This window comes from Symphalangus syndactylus, chromosome 19 (genome assembly GCF_028878055.3).
Source record: "Symphalangus syndactylus isolate Jambi chromosome 19, NHGRI_mSymSyn1-v2.1_pri, whole genome shotgun sequence".
Classification (NCBI taxonomy): domain Eukaryota; kingdom Metazoa; phylum Chordata; class Mammalia; order Primates; family Hylobatidae; genus Symphalangus; species Symphalangus syndactylus.
In genome coordinates this window covers 31,976,635-31,996,942 of record NC_072434.2, presented here as the reverse complement: position 1 = coordinate 31,996,942, position 20,308 = coordinate 31,976,635, and the positions used below count along the sequence as shown (strand labels likewise).

General features: G+C 31.9%; 1 long non-coding RNA gene across 1 annotated transcript in view; it reads left to right on the top strand.

Annotated features, from left to right (window-relative positions):
- LOC134731975 (uncharacterized) overlaps positions 1 to 20,308 on the top strand; it is a 172,649-nt gene that overhangs the window by 107,969 nt on the left and 44,372 nt on the right. The window lies entirely within an intron of this gene.

The window sequence follows — 20,308 nt, the reverse complement described above, 5'->3', positions numbered from 1 at the left end:
TTAGATGACAAATTTATTGAATGAAGTTATAAATTTGGTTATATATGACTTATCTCTCTAGACTTTATAAAGAACTCATAATAGTTCAAAAACATATCAATGGATGTTCGGCATTATTAGTTCTCAACTAAATAATGCAAATTAAAATTTCAATTAACTACAACTAATGGGATGGCCAAATTTTCAAATAAAAAAATCTGATTATATGTGTTGGTAAGAATATGGAGGGTGGGACTTATACATTGTTGGTAGGAATATAAATATTTCATCACCTTTGTAAAATAATTTGGTGGTGTTCATGCTGCTAAAAGTAGTAAGAGTATGAGTTTCTAAAGGTGAAATAGCAACTGGACAGTTTTATTCATTTATTTATTTTTTACCGTTCAGTGATGGTTATATAGGTATCTTTTGTTTATGAACGTTCATCTAGGTGGATAGTCATGGTTCGTGTAGTTTGCTGTACATTCTACTTTAGTAAAAATATATGGCAGGTACGATTTTGAAAAATATGCTCCTTATCCATATTGTCAAACTGCTTTATAAAAAGGAATAAAGACATACTAGTGCTAATAGCAATATATAATTATATTATGTCACTGCATATATTAGCACAGTTTTAACATTTTTAAAAGTTACCAATTAAAAAATTAAAAAGTAACATTCTAGATTGCATTTATGATTATTAAAGAAATAAAAACTGATTATATAGGTTGCTTAAATGCAACCTAGTATACTTTGATAAAAATGTAAGTGGAAGTTTTATACATAAATTCTTCCCTTTTTGGTGGCAATGAAATATCATTTATTCCATATGAACTGACTAAATTCTTTTTTTTTTTTTTAATTTTTTTATTTTTTTATTATACTTTAGGGTTTTAGGGTACATGTGCACAATGTGCAGATTTGTTACATATGTATCCATGTGCCATGTTGATTTCCTGCATCCATTAACTCGTCATTTAGCATTAGGTGTATCTCCTAATGCTGTCCCTCCCCCCTCCTCCCACCCCACAACAGTCCGTGGAGTGTGATGTTCCCCTTCCTGTGTCCATGAGTTCTCATTGTTCAATTCCCACCTATGAGTGAGAACATGCGGTGTTTGGTTTTTTGTCCTTGCGATAGTTTACTGAGAATGATGTTTTCCAGTTTCATCCATGTCCCTACAAAGGACACGAACTCATCATTTTTTATGGCTGCATAGTATTCCATGGTGTCTATGTGCCACATTTTCTTAATCCAGTCTATCGTTGTTGGACATTTGGGTTGGTTCCAACTCTTTGCTATTGTGAATAGTGCCGCAATAAACATACGTGTGCATGTGTCTTTATAGCAGCATGATTTATAGTCCTTTGGGTATATACCCAGTAACGGGATGGCTGGGTCAAATGGTATTTCTAGTTCAAGATCCCTGAGGAATCGCCACACTGACTTCCACAATGGTTGAACTAGTTTACAGTCCCACCAACAGTGTAAAAGTGTTCCTATTTCTCCACATCCTCTCCAGCACCTGTTGTTTCCAGATTTTTTAATGAAGGCCATTCTAACTGGTGTGAGATGGTATCTCAAATTGCATCTGTCTGAGCAAAAGAAACAATCTGCATGCACTTCACAGCAATTGAAGAACTATTTATTTCCGTCAGAAACAAATAAAAGTCTGTGAATATCTTAAAGAATTTGAACTGACTAAATTCTTTATCTAAGATATTCACAGACTTTTATTTGTTTCTGACGGAAATAAATAGTCCTTCAATTGCTGTGAAGTGCATGCAGATTGTTTCTTTTGCTCAGACAGATGCAATTTGTTTTCAATTATTTCCAGCATTTTGCACACCACTGCAAGAAAACGATTAAGGGAATGTTTCAAGAGTGTTTGCTGATATTTCTGTGACATCTTAAATGTGATTAGATAAGAGGCAGTTTTTAAACGTAATGACCTCAGTGTATGAGATATCTTGGCTGCTACAGAGGTCTTTTTTAAACAAATGTTCACAGTCACCTCATTTGCGTTGATTTTTAAAAAAGTATTGGACGTGGATAGAGTTTAGATTGAAGTGGGAAAAAAATGAAGGATATAAATTTTGTTTAAAAACAGAGAATTTTCCATTTAAAATAGATATTCTTGTTTTCTTAACCTGTAGAGAGATTAGAAACAAAAGTAATGATTTTATTACATGCATTATTTTATATAGCATGATCTAAAGCCCATGGATCACAAAAATACAAAAAATGCTTAATTTTCGTGGCATGCAGTTTTTAAAAGCAAAGATTAGTTTACAATGGAAATTAAAAAAACGAAACAAATGATGTTTTAGAGATATGTTTTATTAGGTTAATATAAGAAAGATTCAATGCATTCTTCTTTGAAGGCTATAGTTTTCTTGAGCTAGGTAAGAGCAAAATAACCACAGCATTATTGTTCTTACTATCTCTAACCATTTTCAAATAGATTAATTTAATCTATTTGATATGGAACATGATTGCATGAATTTTGAAGATGTTTACTGAAATCTTTTCTATAGAAATGCATAGTCTCATGCTTGTACTTGGTTAGAGCAACTATATAAATAGTAAACTGTGTTTATTTCCTTTCATTGTTCAATTCTGATTATTTAAAATAAATAAATATTAGGAACTACTGCTACTATTAGGCACACAGGTGTGTAATTAATGCTTGCTTTATGGTTAATATCCCAAATGTCCTCTGCCATACTGAAATACTAATGTAAATTAATATGCCACAGATAAGATATGGATCAACAGGTTTATAATCCCATCTGTGCATCTCACCGGCTACATAATCTTAAAAAACATAATTATGCTCTCTATAAATCCTTGTCTCACCTGTAAGATAGACATGCTAGTACCAGTCTCAGAGAGTTGTGATGAGGACAGAATTAAATAGTATAAAGCAATAGCACACTTCCTGGTAAGACTTAGCTAAGAGACCTAGATAATTTTTTTATTATTTTTGTTATTATGATTGTTAGAGATGAAGTTTCACTCTTGTTGCCCAGGCTGCAGTACAGTGGCGCAATCTCAGCTCACTGCAACCTCTGCCTCCCAGGTTCAAGTGATTCTCCTGCTTCAGCCTCCCAAGTAGCTGGGACTACAGGCATGCTCCACCACACCTGGCTAATTTTTGTATTTTTAGTAGAGATGGGGTTTCACCATGTTGGCCAGGCTGTTCTTGAGCTCCTGACCTCAGGTGATCCATCCACCTTGGCCTCCCAAAGTGCTGGGATTACAGGCATGAGCCACCTTGCCTGGCTTGATAATTTTATTATTAATCTATAATATTTATTATAGATTATTTAAATTATATATAGATATTATTTTATATCTTTCATCTATGCACCTACATAAACATCACTTATCATACAGGTATGTAAATATAAATTTGTATCAACATCTTCTATCAGTAAGACATCTTGCCATTAAGGCTTTTCCTCTTTATTCAGAATCCCTTTATATGACAGTGGAAAGGATGACTTATTTTGCAAAGAATATATATAAAAAAGATATTTTTTTTACCAGAAATATTTGTTAACTATCATGGAAGAACTGATTGCACTGCTAATGAAGAAATAATTACGATATAGTTGTCAAAAAGTTTCAGGCCTGCTTGGTTACTTTATACAGTCTTAATTCTTGTTCCTTCATACGTATTGACAGCCCTAGCTAATATTTATCTTTCACTTGGCTCCTAGCAACTTTTGATCCTGCTGGAAATGAGTAAGGGTTCTAGGTGACAATTCTCTTTCTAGTTTTTGTTGTTCACTCACCATTTTTTTAAACCGAGTTTCTCTAAGAAAATGTTAATATCCTCCATGAAAAATAAAAAATATTTTTGATATCTTCAGATGAACTCATAAAAGGTGCACAATTTAAGAATTCAACTATGAACTGTATTTACTAATTTGTAAATATCCTCTAAAGTTCCCAACTAGATAAAAATTTAATTGGTCTACTTTAAATTAGTGCATTGGTTTTGTAATAATTATTCAGTATTTTGCTCTAAATATTCCACAATTCAAATGTTTTATGATTTTTTTCCACCAGTTTATTTTTGTAAATAAATCTATAAAAGATATTCTCACTCCTGGGCTTCATAAGAAAGGTTTAGAATATTGTGTTAAGGGTAGGATACTGTAAATTTTATTAAATAATCAAACAGATTCAATGTATTTTCTGTTCTAAACCTGACTTTACTTCATGATAAATCTATTTTCATTAAAATTGCAAGGGAATAAAAATGTAAAAACAAAATATAACAAAAAAAAAGAAAATATAACAATACAATTTGTAATATGACCAAACCAGTCACCATGTTTGAATGTATATATGACTTATAGGTCTATTAAAAGTTATTTATTTTATAGTGTAAATATAAGTTTTTATTTTTCTTTATTTTTATAGATGAGCTTTTATACATATATGTTTGATTATTTTTGTTATTAGCCTGTTTAATAAATATGTGAAATAATATGGTTTAGCAACGAACAATGAATCTATTTTTATGATTTGACCTAATTCAACAGCAATCAAAATGAGCAAAGATTAGTAAATCCAGATATAACAGACATGACTAAAAGTGTTAAACATGACTGTAACTTAAATTCTCAAAATGTTTGTTTGCTGTTTGATCCTTTAAAGGAGTTATCTAGAGCAGTAGCTTTCAAACTTTCTTTGTGGTTTTTGTCTCAAAATGCAAAAAGATCTGACATATTCTTATAACTATATACACTCAACTAGACACAAAACTTATCAAGCAATACTCATGTGGACTAAGTTGAGATCACTTTATAAATAATTAGAATGGTTTCTTTTTATACCTCATAATTTGTTAAAGGGAAATCAAAGAAAGGAATTGACATACTCATCTAAAAAGTAAAGGTTTTATATGTGCCTTATTCTTTTTTTCATTTCTATCTTTCTTCCTTCCTCCCTTCTTCCCTTCCTCCCTTCCTGCCTTCCTTCCTTTCTTCCCTCCCTCAAACATATTCTTTCTTCTCGAAAGAATTTAAGAATTTGCTGATACTGCAAGGTATTTCTCTTTATATTAAGCATATAGAGAGGATATATTCATACATATGAACATTTCATATATATGTATATATGTATATATATGTACATATGTATATATGTATATATGTATATATATATGCATATATGTGTATATATGTATATATGCGTGTATATATATATATAGAGAGAGATTATTTCTGCCTAAAAAGATTCATAGTAAAAAAGATACTTGTAAATGATGTTATGATATAGATCATATAATAATTAACATATTCCGGGACATGGAAGGGGTAGAAAATTAGGGAAAAGTGGAGAGGAGGTACACATTATGAGTTGAAAACGATTAGGCAAGTGAAAAGCATAGGTGAAGGAGTATCTATGAACAGGAAGTGAGGAGTAATACACACATAACTTTGTAATTGTGAAACCGAGCAGGGAAGTTACCAAGCAATTAAAGGTAAGTGATACAAAGAGGTCAATAAAAAGAATAAAATATCCCATAAGTGAGGACCATATTAAAGACTTCTGACTTTGTAGGTATAGAAAATCATGAAAAGTATTTTTTAATTGTTATATTCTCAAATAAATATAGGTAAGCAACTGAAATTACTAAAAATGTATTAAGGAGGGTTATTGTATAATTCCACAATATGGAAAGAACATTTTAATATTTTAGAGTGTTAATAATCAGTGTTTTTCAAGATAGATTGATATACTAAATAGATAAGATGAATAAATGGACACATTTAGAAATACACTTTCAAAATTGAGAACATATATATACACACACACACACACATATTTTTGTAAACCTCTTTTGAAAGAGTAATATATTAGTTGCTAAAAGTAGTATTTTGTTAGATGTATGGCCTACCTACAGGAAAGTGCACAGATTATTAGTGTGTAGATTAATGAATGTCCCAAGGAAATGCACACCCAAATATCTATCACAGATAAAACTTATGAGATACTACCACTACTTTAGAAACCCCCTTCCAGCTCATTTATATTCATTTCCTCCTACAATCCCACTGAATATAGTTACCTGAACATAAGCAAGACTATAATTGCTCTGCCCACCATCTCCCTCCTCCACTGCTACTTTCTTGACAATATTGGGGATGTTGGAAGACAATTGCTTGATCTAGTGATCTTTTCTTTTGTTTCTGGTTCTTCAAGATTAGAATATGCCTAGACAACTCACCGTGTTGTTCAAGACCTGACTGATTTCTTTTCATTTTCAGAGTCTCTTTGTCTATGTCAGACTTACTTATACACAGATCAGGCATCTGCCCTCAGCTTTGGAAGGTGCAACAGCTCCTGGCACACCTACTCATCTATGGATGACTCAGTTCTCTGTGGAATTCAGTTCTTTTAAATCTTTCTTTTGTATGATGCCCTAGGTTATTGTATTACTTTGCTAGGGCTGCAATAATAAAGTACCACAGATTGTGTGGCTTGATCAATAAAAATTTATTTTTTCACCATTCTGGAGACTAGATGTCCACGATAAAGGTGTTGGTACAGATGGTTTTTTTTTTTGTTTTTTTTTTTTTTTATCTTTTAAGTCTCGCTCCTTGGCTTGTAGATGGCCATCTTCTCCCTGCGTCTTCACATGGTCTTTCTCTGTTTGTATCTGTGCCTTAATCGCCTCTTCCTTTAAGCACACTAGCAATATTGAATTAGGACCAACCCAATGATCTCATTTCAACTTAATTACTTCTTTAAAGACCTTGTCTCCACATAGAGACACATTTTGAGGTAGTGGGGGTTAGGACTTCAGCATATGAATTTCAGGGATACTCAATTCAGCCCATAACCGTTATATATTTTTAAAGTATTTTTATTTTCCATGGGTGTTTTTGTGTGTTGTTTGTTCGTTGTTGTTATTACTGTGAGAACAAAGAACTTTTGTATCCCCTTAACTGGAAGTGGAAGTGAGAATCAAAAACCTAGTTCTCTTTTATGGAATCCAGTTTTTGCTACAATTTTCTCTTTTTGTTCTCCATTTTCTTCATCATGTTAATCATATATGGATTGTTTTGGGGTTATTTCTACTGTGTGTTATTTGGGGTTATTTCTACTCATTCATTGGTGCTTGGTTTTATCTCCTGACGTGCAAGGTTTGAATTAAGTCTGGATGCTCTATATGGGAAATTACAGAGTTAATTCAAGGTTCTGGATTTTTAGCTTCTGTTCTCAGTAAGAGAAGCAAACTTCTTCAATTGAATCATCAGTTGAGCTATATTAAGACTCAGTTTTGATCTCCCTAAGGGCTTGTTTCCTGATTGTTTTCCTTCATCATAGAATTAGGTATTTAATGTTATCAGCGGAATGACCAGGCTTTCCTCTTAGGAATTCCTGACTTTCTGATATCTTTGTTGCTAACAGACCTTCAAATAGATTTTTATATTTTCTCATTTTTTTTAGTAGTTCTCAGGGATGTGATAAAAACTATTACTCCATACCCTTGGCTAGAAGTAAAGTCTGCTAAAAATTTAGTTGTACACATAAACCTTCTATAAATTAATGCTAATTCTTGTTTTATGTTTAAAAACGAATGCTTGATGATAACCTTTATATCTTAAACAGAGTTAAGTTTAAATAATTTTTTACAACACAAACCAGTGAATATTATCCAGATAAAAAAGCGTTAAGTATAAGAATGTGTAAAAATATAAAAATGCTTAGATTATTAAGTAGGCACAATCACATCATTGATTACATAGTACGCTTGTTATTGGAAAAAATAGTTTTAAAACTGTCTTGACAAAAGAAAACCAAATACCACATATTCTCGCTTATTAGTGGGAGTTAAATAATGAGAGCACATGGACATATAAAGAGGAACAAAGCACACTAGTGCTCATTGAAGGTTGGAGGGTGGGAGGAGGGAGAGGATCAGGAAAAATAATTAATAGGTACTAGGCTGGATACCTGGGTGATGAAATAATCTGTATGACAAACCCCCATGACACAAGTTTACCTATGTAACAAACCTGCACATGTACCTCTGAACTTAAAAATGAATTTTAAAAAAACCTGTCTTGACTGTACTGGGAAGTATACAATTCTGTTTTTGACAAGAACAGGGGTATATATTATTGACAACTGAGACTTCTTTTATTTTAAAAGTTTTAATTTAAAATAAACAGACTTTATTTCCATATCTTTGGAAAAATGTTGCCACGCTATATTATTAAAAAGTGTTCACAGGTAGAAAATTAATATAAAACGGCTCAATGATAGCCTTATTTTATAGCAATGCTTTCTAATTTTAATTAGCCTGTTATAAACTTCTCAAACTCTCCTCAGTGTGTATGCACACATAAACACATACACACACATATACTTCTTATGGACACTGTCAAAATGTCTTCTGTCTAATGAGTATTTTCATTGAGCCTATAGATAATTGGGTAATGTTTATGCATATTTGTTGTTTTGTCATTTACAGTAGAAGATGACCCACATGTTTTAGGGTTTTTAGAATTATCATCCATCCTTAAAGCTCTCAGCTGTATCTTCACCCAGCTAACCCCAATTATTTCAGGCTAGATTACTTTTGAAAATGTTTGCTTTGGCTCAGAACATTTAATTTATATTTTATTCAATAGATTTATATTTTAAATATACCACCAGTAAAATGATTTGGCTCTAAACAATTTTTATACTTTATATATCCCTGTATTTCACAATGCTATGAGTCCATTAATTCACATTTTGGAAAACACTAAAAGGTATGCCTTTTTTCAGTTTATTATGCTTTCCACCATTTCTTGTTTCCATAAATTTGTTATGTTCCCTATTATGGTACTGCAGCATTGCATATTAACTAACTAGTGATGGCAAGAAACTCACATGCAAAAATGTATGTGCACATTGCTGGATCAAGTTTCCTATTTAATAAAAATACAAAAAATAATACCCAGTAAGAAATGCAAGCAAAGAAGGAATACTGGGCAGCTCACCTGAGACTTCCTGAGCCCCACAAGCCACTCAATGGGAATACTTTCAGGGATAGATTATGAACATGGGTCTTGTCAGATACAAGAAACTGCATTTTATACTGAGAAAAATCCCTGAGGCTTACACACATATTAAGGAGAAAGTTAAACCAACAATTTGCTTTCATTTCTTCCATTAAAACAGTGTTTACAGAAATATGCATCCTGTATGTAGTGACCTTAAATCAGTGGCAGTAAGACCATAATATCAGCATTGAGGCAGGTGGGAGCAGAATCAGAGAGCAAGCATTCCTGGGCAGTGCCCTGCCTCCGGCAGTCCAGTGTTCCCAACAGCACATTTCTCTATGGGTGTGGGTTATACTGGGGTATCAGGCAGATACACTTTTCCCTCATAGTTACTTTTTTCTTTCATTAAACACATGGGAATAACTGTACATCTACAGGAAAAGATGCCCTCTCACTTTTAGTGAAAAAATCAAGTCTATCTAAATTTTGCATTTCCATTTTTAAAAAAAGACATAGTATACTGTAGGAAAATATTTGTCTGATATAAAGGAAAGGAGAGCAAGTCCCATGATAAATGGAAAATGTATCTGTCTAAGTCTAATCACTAGAGAGAAACCACACAGTCATTTGAACAGGGGAAGTTTAATACGAAGAATTACTAACTGTAGCATGGGATTGCAGTAACAACAAATCACATTCAAACAGTGTGCTGGCCAAAGGAAACATATTTGTGAGCCAAATCTTGCTGATTTTGAAATCTCTGCTTGGAATACTGTTATAATATCTTAACCGAATATCTGAGCATAGTTCAGATTCTAATGCTACCCTACTAACACACTTACATTTGATTTAAACAGCATGCTGACTGATGTGTGTAAGCCTCCATAACTTGGAATGTGGACTATTATATTCTATGCCTCACCATCCTTTCTTCACCTCTTCTTTTATAAGTATCTTAACTCTGTTTTATGAGGATTGTAACTATTTCTTTATGAAGACCCTGCCAGTACTTTGTGAAGACATGGTTTGAGTTACTTAATTTAATTAATAGCATTCTTCAGTCATAGGTTTCCTTGCAGTCCAAACATTTGAGTTGCAAACAGTAACTGTATTTTAAAAATATTAAGAGCATAATGTCAGTAATGGTCTCTTTTGAAAATATCATTAAAATCACTTTCTGAAACATTTTTTATTATTTATTAGATGTATAGTTTTAATTACTGAAGGTAAAAATATTATTGAAAGTGTATTGCTTGTGTATAAAGCAAAAATTTGAGATTGTAAAAAAATGCAATTAGAAAATATAATTATTTAACATACGCATAGTAATACTATTTAGTTTGTCATACAGGGGTTGTTATGACTGATTTAGATGTCCCTCTTCAGTCCTCTCTGAGATCCCAATATATTACACAATCTTAGTACTTCTTACACTACACTGTAATTTTTGGTTTATTTCTCTGTCTTTTGATCAAGATGGCACACTTCTTAGGAGCAGGGAACACATAAGGTTTGTTTTTTTTTAAAATATCTAGCTACTGTAGCCAAAATTAAAAATCAATTGATTAATACATGCATGTTTGAATTGTGAAAAAATTACTTTCTGTTTATGACTGCTCCTGTACACCCATTTATAATAATTATATTTAACAAAGATAATTAGAAGAAATACATAAACATATTAAAATAACTTAAAAAGCTTAATTTTAATGTTATTTATATTATATAAGAACCCATCCAGATTATTTTTTTACATGTATATATACAAATTCAATTTTTAAAGTTTTTTAAAATCAAATAATTCAACATTTCAAACAGTGTAGATGTCTTCAAAATGGCAGAAGCTTGAAATACTATTTTAAGATGCAATTTGAAATTCTTTAGCTTAATAGGTACTGCCATTTTGTGGGAAGGAATGCTACATAAAACAATTCCTATATTAAAATTATTAATATTGTCAATGTAATTCACTCGACATTGAAGTGTGAATTAGTAACTCAGTGTTGTATCTTCAAAAGCCTTTCTGGGTCTCCCAGTTCCCATCCTACATTAACAAACACAGAAATAACTACTTTTAACATCTTAGGTACTTATTTTTATGTTTATCTTCATATTCATAAGTACACATTCCTTGATTTATAAATTTTGAGTACCTATTAATTTTCTCTAATAAAATGTGAGGACCTATCTGTCATTCCCTGTTCCCTAATACAGCAAGGTAAAACTATATACTAAATAAAATTACATTATTGTTAAGTTATCTTCAGAGGCTGCGTGTCAGTATTTTATCTGAACTCCATTTTATTCTATAGTCTCTAACCCACGGTTTTAAAACCTACAGTTTTGAGAGTTATTACAACTTCAGGTGATTCCTGGGATTTGTGTATGGCTCAAATAGTTCTATCAATGTGCTATTAGAAGTGCTTTTCACCTTTTCTTCTTCTTTTTATTTTTTTTCTCAACCATTCAGCTGCTGATTGTTAAATTGTATTTTGGTTATTTTTCTTAATTGTTTGGTAACCTCAGTCTGCCACAGCAACAGAAATTCCATTTGCTCTGCTTAGACCATTACAGCTGATTATAGAATGCCTTCAGTTGAAATCCACATCAGCCGAAGAAATGTATCTTATGGCCCTAAGAATTCTGCATCCTCTTTCATACATGATAAAAGGAATAAAAATTGAGAAGAATTAAAAACCTTTGTTATGGTTTCTAAAAAATAAATGTGAGTAATATTATAATTTAATTATAAACAAGGCAAATATGTATAAAAGATGACACCATTGATTATTCTATTAACTATGTAATTAAAGGACTGTCAAGTTTTTCTAACAATAACTGAAACTCAGCTCTAAATTTAATAAAGATTATTTAAAAAGAGAACTTTAGAAATTGTTTAAAAAAAGACTCATCCAGAAAATAATTATAATAATTTAGGCTTATACTATATTTCAAATAACATCTTGGAATGTATTTTAGTACTGCTATGGACTGAATTGTGTCTCCCCAAAATTCATATGTTGAAGTCCCAACCCCAATATAATGGTATTTGGCCCTGTGAAGGTAATTAGATTTAGATGAGGTTATTCTGCCTGCATGACGGGATTAATGCCTTTATAAGAAGAGATGCTAGGGAGTTGCGCGCTCTCTCTCTCTCTCTCTCTCTCTGTGCTATAGAAGCAAACACACAGAAAAACAGCTATCTGTAAACCAGGAAGACAACCCTTAGCTGATCTGGAGTATAGAATTTCCAGTACCGTAATTGTAAGAAAGAAATTCCTGTTGTTTACGCCACCGTGACAATGGTTATCTTGCTATGACAGCCTGAGCTGAATTATACAAGCTTATGTGGCATACATGTATAACATAAATCTATTTATATTATGTTTAATAATTTTTGTTGTTAACATTTGCTTACCCTATATTCTTTTTAAAAATTGTCCATTAATGCTTAACATTTTGTTTCAGTAAAAATACAAAGATTATGCTCCATCATTAATCATTCTGATATCTTTTAAGTGTCTACATCTTATTTATTAAAATTAGATCTTGATGATCTTTTCAAGAAATAATTTACTGTACAATGTGTAAACAGTTTGTAACATTCTACAATGCTTATTTCTCTACCAAAAATATGCCCAGTGTACTGATGTTATATACAAATTAATACAAATATCCAAATTTTTAAAAAATTTAAGCCATATAATAAATATAATAGCAAGTGCATTGGATAGCCTAGTGAAAAAACTGAAAAAGGAAAGGATTTTCAAAACTGAAACTCATAATTCATATTAATAAGAAAATTGGAGATATTTGTTTTATTAGTTTTAGAAAAACTGACAAAACAATAACATGCAACTGCATTATTCTATGAGTTTATAGGATAATTTGATATAACTTAGTTGTACACATTTCTTTTTTCTTTTTTTTTTTTTTTTTTGAGACAGAGTCTAGCTCTGTCACCAGGCTGGAGTGCAGTGGTGAAATCTCGGCTCACTGCAACCTCCGCCTTCTGGGTTCAAGCGATTCTCCTGCCTCAGCCTCCCGAGTAGCTGGGACTACAGGCATGCACCACCACACCCAGCTAATTTTTGTATTTTTAGTAGAGATGAGGTTTCACCATGTTGGCCAGGATGGTCTCAAACTCTTGAACTCATGATCCGCACACCTTGGCCTCCCAAAGTGCTGGGATTACAGGCATGAGCCACCGCTCCAGGCCAGTTGTACACATTTCTTATTCCTAATAAGTGATTTCTTTCATAAGAAAATTCCCATCTAGTATTCTAGATCTTATCATTCTAAAACTTTGATTTAGGGTTCATTAATATTCATTCAATATAGATTAACTTTGTAAATTTTGCCACCACTAACATAAACAGTAGTTTATGTTTATATAAAATTAGCTGAACGTAACCCTCACTAGTAAAATTTAAAGGAAGTTCTCTAAGCCCGCCTAAATTATTAACCCACCTTTGGAAAAAACGATGAATGTCATTAGTTAAAGGATGTTCTATTTGGCATGTGCATTACATTTGATATACCCATTTTATTTTCGCTGGATTTTCATGCAAGGCTGCTGCCAAACTGCTTACATAAATCCACAGATAAGTTGTTTTCTAGTAATTCCTAAAGCTACTAATGGTGTGTCAATTCTAGGGATAGGACAATAAGTGTTCAGGGTTGGTTGCAACATATAATTATGTATAATTCATCCAGAAGCTAATTGTACTATCCAGTTGGAAAACAAGAACACTTGAGAATCCCCAGAGCCTATAGAGACTTAATCATCCTTATTTTTACAGCAGTTCAATCTAATTCCTAATGTCGCCTAATAATTCTGGCTAGGTTTTCAATATGGCAATTTTTTCTTACATTTGCTTCTAACTCCATGACAGATCAGTTTTATCAGTTTCATCAGTTTTAATCAGTTTTATCTGTCATGGAGTTTAGAAGCAAATGTAAGAAAAAACTGCCACATAGATACCTGGTTTTCCTTTGAGTATGTCTTCAGTGATCTAGATATGGACAAATTGCTCCTTTTTACTAACATTCTAAGACTTGGTAGTTCAGCGGAACAAGAGTCAAGCAAAGTTAGAAAAGTTCATATTGTATGCTAGCAGGGTGGATATTCACTAGACAGAAGAGCAATCTGTGGATTTAGTAAGGAGGATCATTCTCTGTGAATAGTAATGTCTAGATCTGAGACAACATTTTATATAGTCAGCAGATTCTTTGGCAAAATTGAAGTGTTTTATTTTAAAATCTGAATCGAGATGATAAAATAAAGAAAAACATATATAAATCTTTTTACAACCATAATCTTAGTATTTTCCCCAAATTAGGAATGTGTGCATTACCCTTCTGCCACATTTTTTAAAAAAAATTCCCATCTGTTCATCCTGGAAAACTCAAATATCTCAGCCATACCTAACATGCCACAGGCTCACATTTCATGATTGCAGGTGAAATACTTCCTATGGTGATATCAACACTTTTCTGCTGCCCAGTGCCAATTCTTATTCTCACCACATTTCAAGAAATATTGTGCTTCTCCCTTTAATCACTTTGAAATTCCTAAGGTTGAACCAACTGGTAGGAAATTTAAGACCAGTGGAAATGTATGTATTTCAATACTCTGTATTTGGACAGTATCAAGAAATACTGTGCCGTGTTGTGTCAATATTTTTTTCTAGCACTTCATTCTAAATCATAATAGCTATAAAATATTTGATGAGTTTAAAAATATATAAAAAATAAAAGTTTTATCTTGAAAATTTTATAATTATATATGCAAACAGAATATATAGATTGAATGTTCATCAGAAAATTTATTTTAAGGACTATTTCCTAAGCCTCTAGGAATATATCACTTTCTTCCTCTACATATTTAGCCACTCTTATTTGTTGCAGATAGTATGACTATTGCATTTATCTTTAGATATATTCATCATTAGATAGCATGCTACATATGATTGTAGATTTTTATCAGAAAACATGTGTAATTATCTTAGAAATAATGGTTATAGTATTTAAACATTTATTTTTTTAATTGTTAATTTTGTTTAGACTTAATCAGGGACTGCAACTGAACTCTACCAATGTAAACACCAAAAAGTGAGGAACAGGCAGAATGCAGAAATCTAAAATAGGGAGAATGGAAATATAGGTGTTAGAGACAAAAGAGACAGGCATGTTTGGATACTTATTCAAAGGGGTCTCAGGCTTGTTCTAAATGTGATCTCAATGAAAAAGAAAAATTTTTCTGCTTCTTTTGAGCACCAAACCTATGATTAAGAATTTGCTCCTTTGGGTTCTAGCCTAAACCTGTAATATTTTTCAGCTGTTTGAGGGCACAACTGGAACAGGGGTTAAAACACAAAGTTAAAAATACAGTCTGATTTTGGTGTTCCCGATTCTGAATTTACTAATGCCTCCCTAGGCTGTAGCTAGTCATAGTTGATGTTCCATCAAAATATATTTGGTGGATTTCATAATTGCTCTTTCACATATATAAATATGTCATAGTTTCTGGGAATTGCATTAAATGAATGTAAAGATATCTACAATGTTCCTTATGTTCTGGGAGATTTATGAAACTACATGAAATATAATTTAAATGTTTATTTTTATATGTACTTTTACTGTATTTGATTATATGTTTAGTATTTATTACATAATTAATAAACAATATAGATCAGAATTGGAACAATTGCTCTCTGAAACATGTTTCCATTTTAATAAGAGACTATACATTTTTATGCACGTCATTCGTATCTAGAACTCTTTCATTTTCCAAAGAGAATTGCTATGAAATTCTTCTTTAATGATAGTTTATTTCTTCTCTACAAAACACCATGATAACATTTTCATTTCTATGTTTATTCAAAATTATGATGATTAAATGATCCTGAACATAGTAGAATATAGTGAAAATCAATAGGGTGAAATTCTCCATAATCATCAGGAAATGAGCAAAACATGTGATAACCACATAATCATCAAAATAAATCAAAATATATAATCAAAAATCAAAATAGAAAAGAATATATAATCTCACAATACACAATTTCCTTGTTATTTTTAAGTTCATGCATAAGTGTAAATGATTGCTTTGCTTGTTTTGTTTTTATTTCAGAGCACTCATATGATACTCATATAATTAAAATTATGAAAAAGGATCTAGAAATGTAGATTAATATAAGTAATCACTTTATAGTGAGTTTTTGCACACACAATTTTTCCAATTACAGTTGTCACAGTTCCGATTTTTATATGTGCATTCTAATGTTATTGGTTACTCTGGCAATTGGTTCCTAAACATGTTAAATTAGAAGCATTATTTTCTGTCAAATTCTATCAGTTATCATTCTTCAGTCTTTAAGATATTGTAAGATATTAAGACGACTGGCCTTTCTGGCTCAGTAGCTCAAATAAAGGGGAAGAGTGCTTTTTTTTTTCCAGTTGAAAGCATTTGAGAGTGGGAATATGCAGCGGAAGTGCTTATCCAGTTGTCAGTTTGATTCTATATCATTTTGTTTGTTTTTTATAACTATGTTTATAGATTGTTAGCATTTGAAAGCACTCTACTTGCTAGGAATTTGATAAGTGATTAAAAATTTGGCAAATGTTTTCTCCAAGAGCTTCTAAACAGATTCTATAAACAAAGCCAAACAAAGTGAGGTGCAGTGTGAATGATGATTTACCCTAATCGTTTCACAGTATTTAATGAGTACAGTAAGAGATATGTTTAGGGTATTTTTTCCTTTCCATGAGGCATTGGGAAAAATATGAGTATATAGCTGTCTTTCCACAAGAGGGCTTCATCTTTCAAATCAGCATTATCATACTTACTTGGAACTATGCCCAGAAAAGTCTATTGCTTGTTAGTTTATTGAATCAAGAAGAATTTCTACTGGAATATTTGATAAATCTTCTGAAGAAGAATTTGTGGAAACATAGATTTGTGTATATGTGTATATTTGGGGAAAATATAGGCCTACATGTTCAAATATTATGTACATACCTATGTTTGAATTTTTGACACATATATGATTATAATTTTATAATCCTATTATTCTGCAAGAGATTCTTTTTTCTGAAGAAAATTTTCAGACAACTGTACTAGTTAGGGTTCTGAAGAGAAACAAAGCCAACAGGATCTATATACCTTATAAATCTCATTCTCTTCCTCTGCGTGTATGCATTTGTTTATGTACATATATGTGTACATATGTATATAGATATACAAGCACATATGTGTATGTATGTCTATTTATCTACGAAGAGATTCATTATAATGAATTTGCTAATGCATTTATATAGACTGAGAAGTACAATAATCTGTTGCCTGCAGGCTGAAGACTCAGGAAAGCTGATGGTGCAGTTCCAGTCTGAGTATAAAGTCCTAATTACTATGAGTGCTGATGGTGGTGTAAGTCCCAATCCAAGGGTGGAAGAACACCAATGACTAAGCTCAAACAGACAGAGAGAACACATTATCCCTTCTTTTGCCTTTTTCACTTATTCAGATTAGATGATGTCCACCCACATTGAGAAAGACAATCTACTACACTCGATCTACTGATTTAAGTGCTAATCTTATCAGAAACACCCTCACAGACACACCCAGAAATCAGGTTTGATCAAGTATGTAAGCATCCTGTTCTTAAACCAATCTGGTTGACACAAAGTTTAATCATCACAGCACTTCATTTTCAGTTTTTATATACCAGAATGTTTAAGGTAAATTGTTGACTCTAAGATGTTTCTCTCCATATCACTCAACAATCATTTTTTATTTTACATTATATTCACTAGTATATGTTTTAAATGATCCATATCACTTGTTAGTCAATTAGTCAGTTGTGCATTATTTAACTTAATGGTTATATAATTATCATTAAAACAGTATGTTCCAAGCCCCCCTTTTAAAAAAATTCTTTATCTCATATACTGCATGATTACATTAGATGTTTATTATAACACGGATAACTACTATGTGTTAAAACTAGGATTCAAATTCTTGTTTTGTGGGCCAATTTATTTAAAATTATTTATAGAAATAAGCAAGCATTTGAATAATGTTTGTGTAGGAAAATAAGAAAAAATGATTTAGATTTTTGCCCAGTTTACGGGGTTAATTAGAGAATCAGAAAAAAATTGAACATACATTTTGATGTTATAAATTGCATTAATATAATTTAACACTGCTTGTACACCATGTATATAGGTTTGGAAAAATATTAAAAATTTTAATAAGTGCTTTTCATAAGATAAATATGGCTACAATTTTATTTTAGTAACATCTATCTATATATTTCATAGAAGTTGTCTATAAAATGTTATAATTTGACCTTGTATATGGATTTTTTAAAGCTACTATACAATGAGATGGAAAGAAAATTTAATTTTTATAAGAAATGTTATTAAGTTTTTGAAACAGAAGAATATGTAATATTGATGGTTGAGTGTCAACTTGATTGGATCAAAGGATGCAAAGTATTGTTCCTGGGCCTGTTTGTAAGGGTGTTGTTAAGGAGATTAACATTTGGGTCAGTGGACTGGGAAAGACAGACCCATTCTCAGTCAGGGTGGGCACCATCTAATCAGCTGCTAAGGTGGCTAGAATAAAGCAGACAGAAGACGGAAGAGAAGAGTTGCTGGGTCTTCCAGCCTTCATCTTTCTCCAATGCTGGATGCTTTTTGCCCTCGAACATCAGACTCCTAGTTCTTCAGTTTTTGGATTCTTGAACTTACACCAGTGGTTTACCAGGATCTCCTGGGCCTTGGCCACAGATAGAAGGCTGCACTGTAGGCTTCTCTACTTTTGAGGTTTGAATCACCACTGGCTTCTTTGCTCCTCAACTTGCAGATGGCCTATCGAGGGACTTCACCTTGTGATCGTTTGAGTCAATTCTCCTTAATAAACTCTCTTTCATATTACACATAAATCCTATTAGTTCTGTCCCTTTAGAGAACCCTAATACAGTAATACTTGTAAGAATACAAGAAACTATATTATTACTTGTGAACAACCAAGCTAGGACTCCTAATTTACAAACTGTAGCTTGAATCTTAAGATGCCATATCATTTTGAAGCCACAGTGATGACTCTTTTGTGTTACAGATAGCATTAACTCACTGATTTCTTTGCCATCACATTTACAATCTTCTGCTCCAGTCAAACATGCACATGGCAGTCAGACTAATCAAGTCATCATATCAGTCTTCTCTTCTTTACTTGCTTTTTCTTGTCATGCTCAGAATAAAATCCAAACACCTTATATGATCCATGGAACTCTACATGATCTAGCCTCTGCCTGTCATGTTCATTTCTTTCTCTGCCAATTTCTTTCTTGTTAACTCTGGTCCAACCATGGCTGCTTTTGTCCAAAAAAGCATATTGACCACTTGAAGTGAAATGTGCCTAATCAAGATTAAGATGGAAGTATAAATGCACAATTTCAAAGACTTTATACAAAAAAAAAGTAAAATAGCTTAGTAATAATTTTTGTATTGAGTGCATGTTAAAATGGTAATATTTCGTGTTAAACAAAAATATATAATTAAGATTAATTTTACCTGTTTTAAAACATGTATCTTTAAAGTGGCTACTAAAACATATACAATTACATATGTGATTCATATATGTGGCTTATATTATGTATCTCTTCTAGAGTGTTATAGTAGAGGATTGAAAAGTAATTGCCAAATTAATTAACAAGCTATATTTTCCAAGCAAATTGTGAAGAAAAAAAAGTTTTGGTTGTTTTCAATTGGGAAAAACTTACCAAATGTTATTAGGAAATACTCTTTTCCATGTTCATAACTCTTTGCTGTGTTACTTCTCCATTTTAGGATATCCACTTTTAGCCATTTTATATGAAGTGAAATTTTGACACTAGAGAATGGTACACACTATTAATTTCAGCTCTGGGAAAGAATAAAGACGTAAGATAAATGCTCTTTATAGAGAAATAAAGTGCTAATTGCATGGAATATATCCATAAGGAGCCAGTTTAAACAAACTGGGGGAAATAGCAAAGAAAAATACACTAGGGAAGTCTTTGCCTCATTTATGTATGAGATTTTTAATAATTATACTCAGACATTGTCAGATTTAATTTCTGTGCCACAAAGTCTCTCTGTAATCTAGATTAGGATTTAGGACAAATTGACAAAAATATTGGGAGAACATATAATACCCGTTCTCGATCAGTAGATAGGCTTTGCTAGAGAACAGGTATGATATGTTCTTGTTTCACAACCTTGCCAATATCAAAATGTTATTTCCATTGCAAATATACATC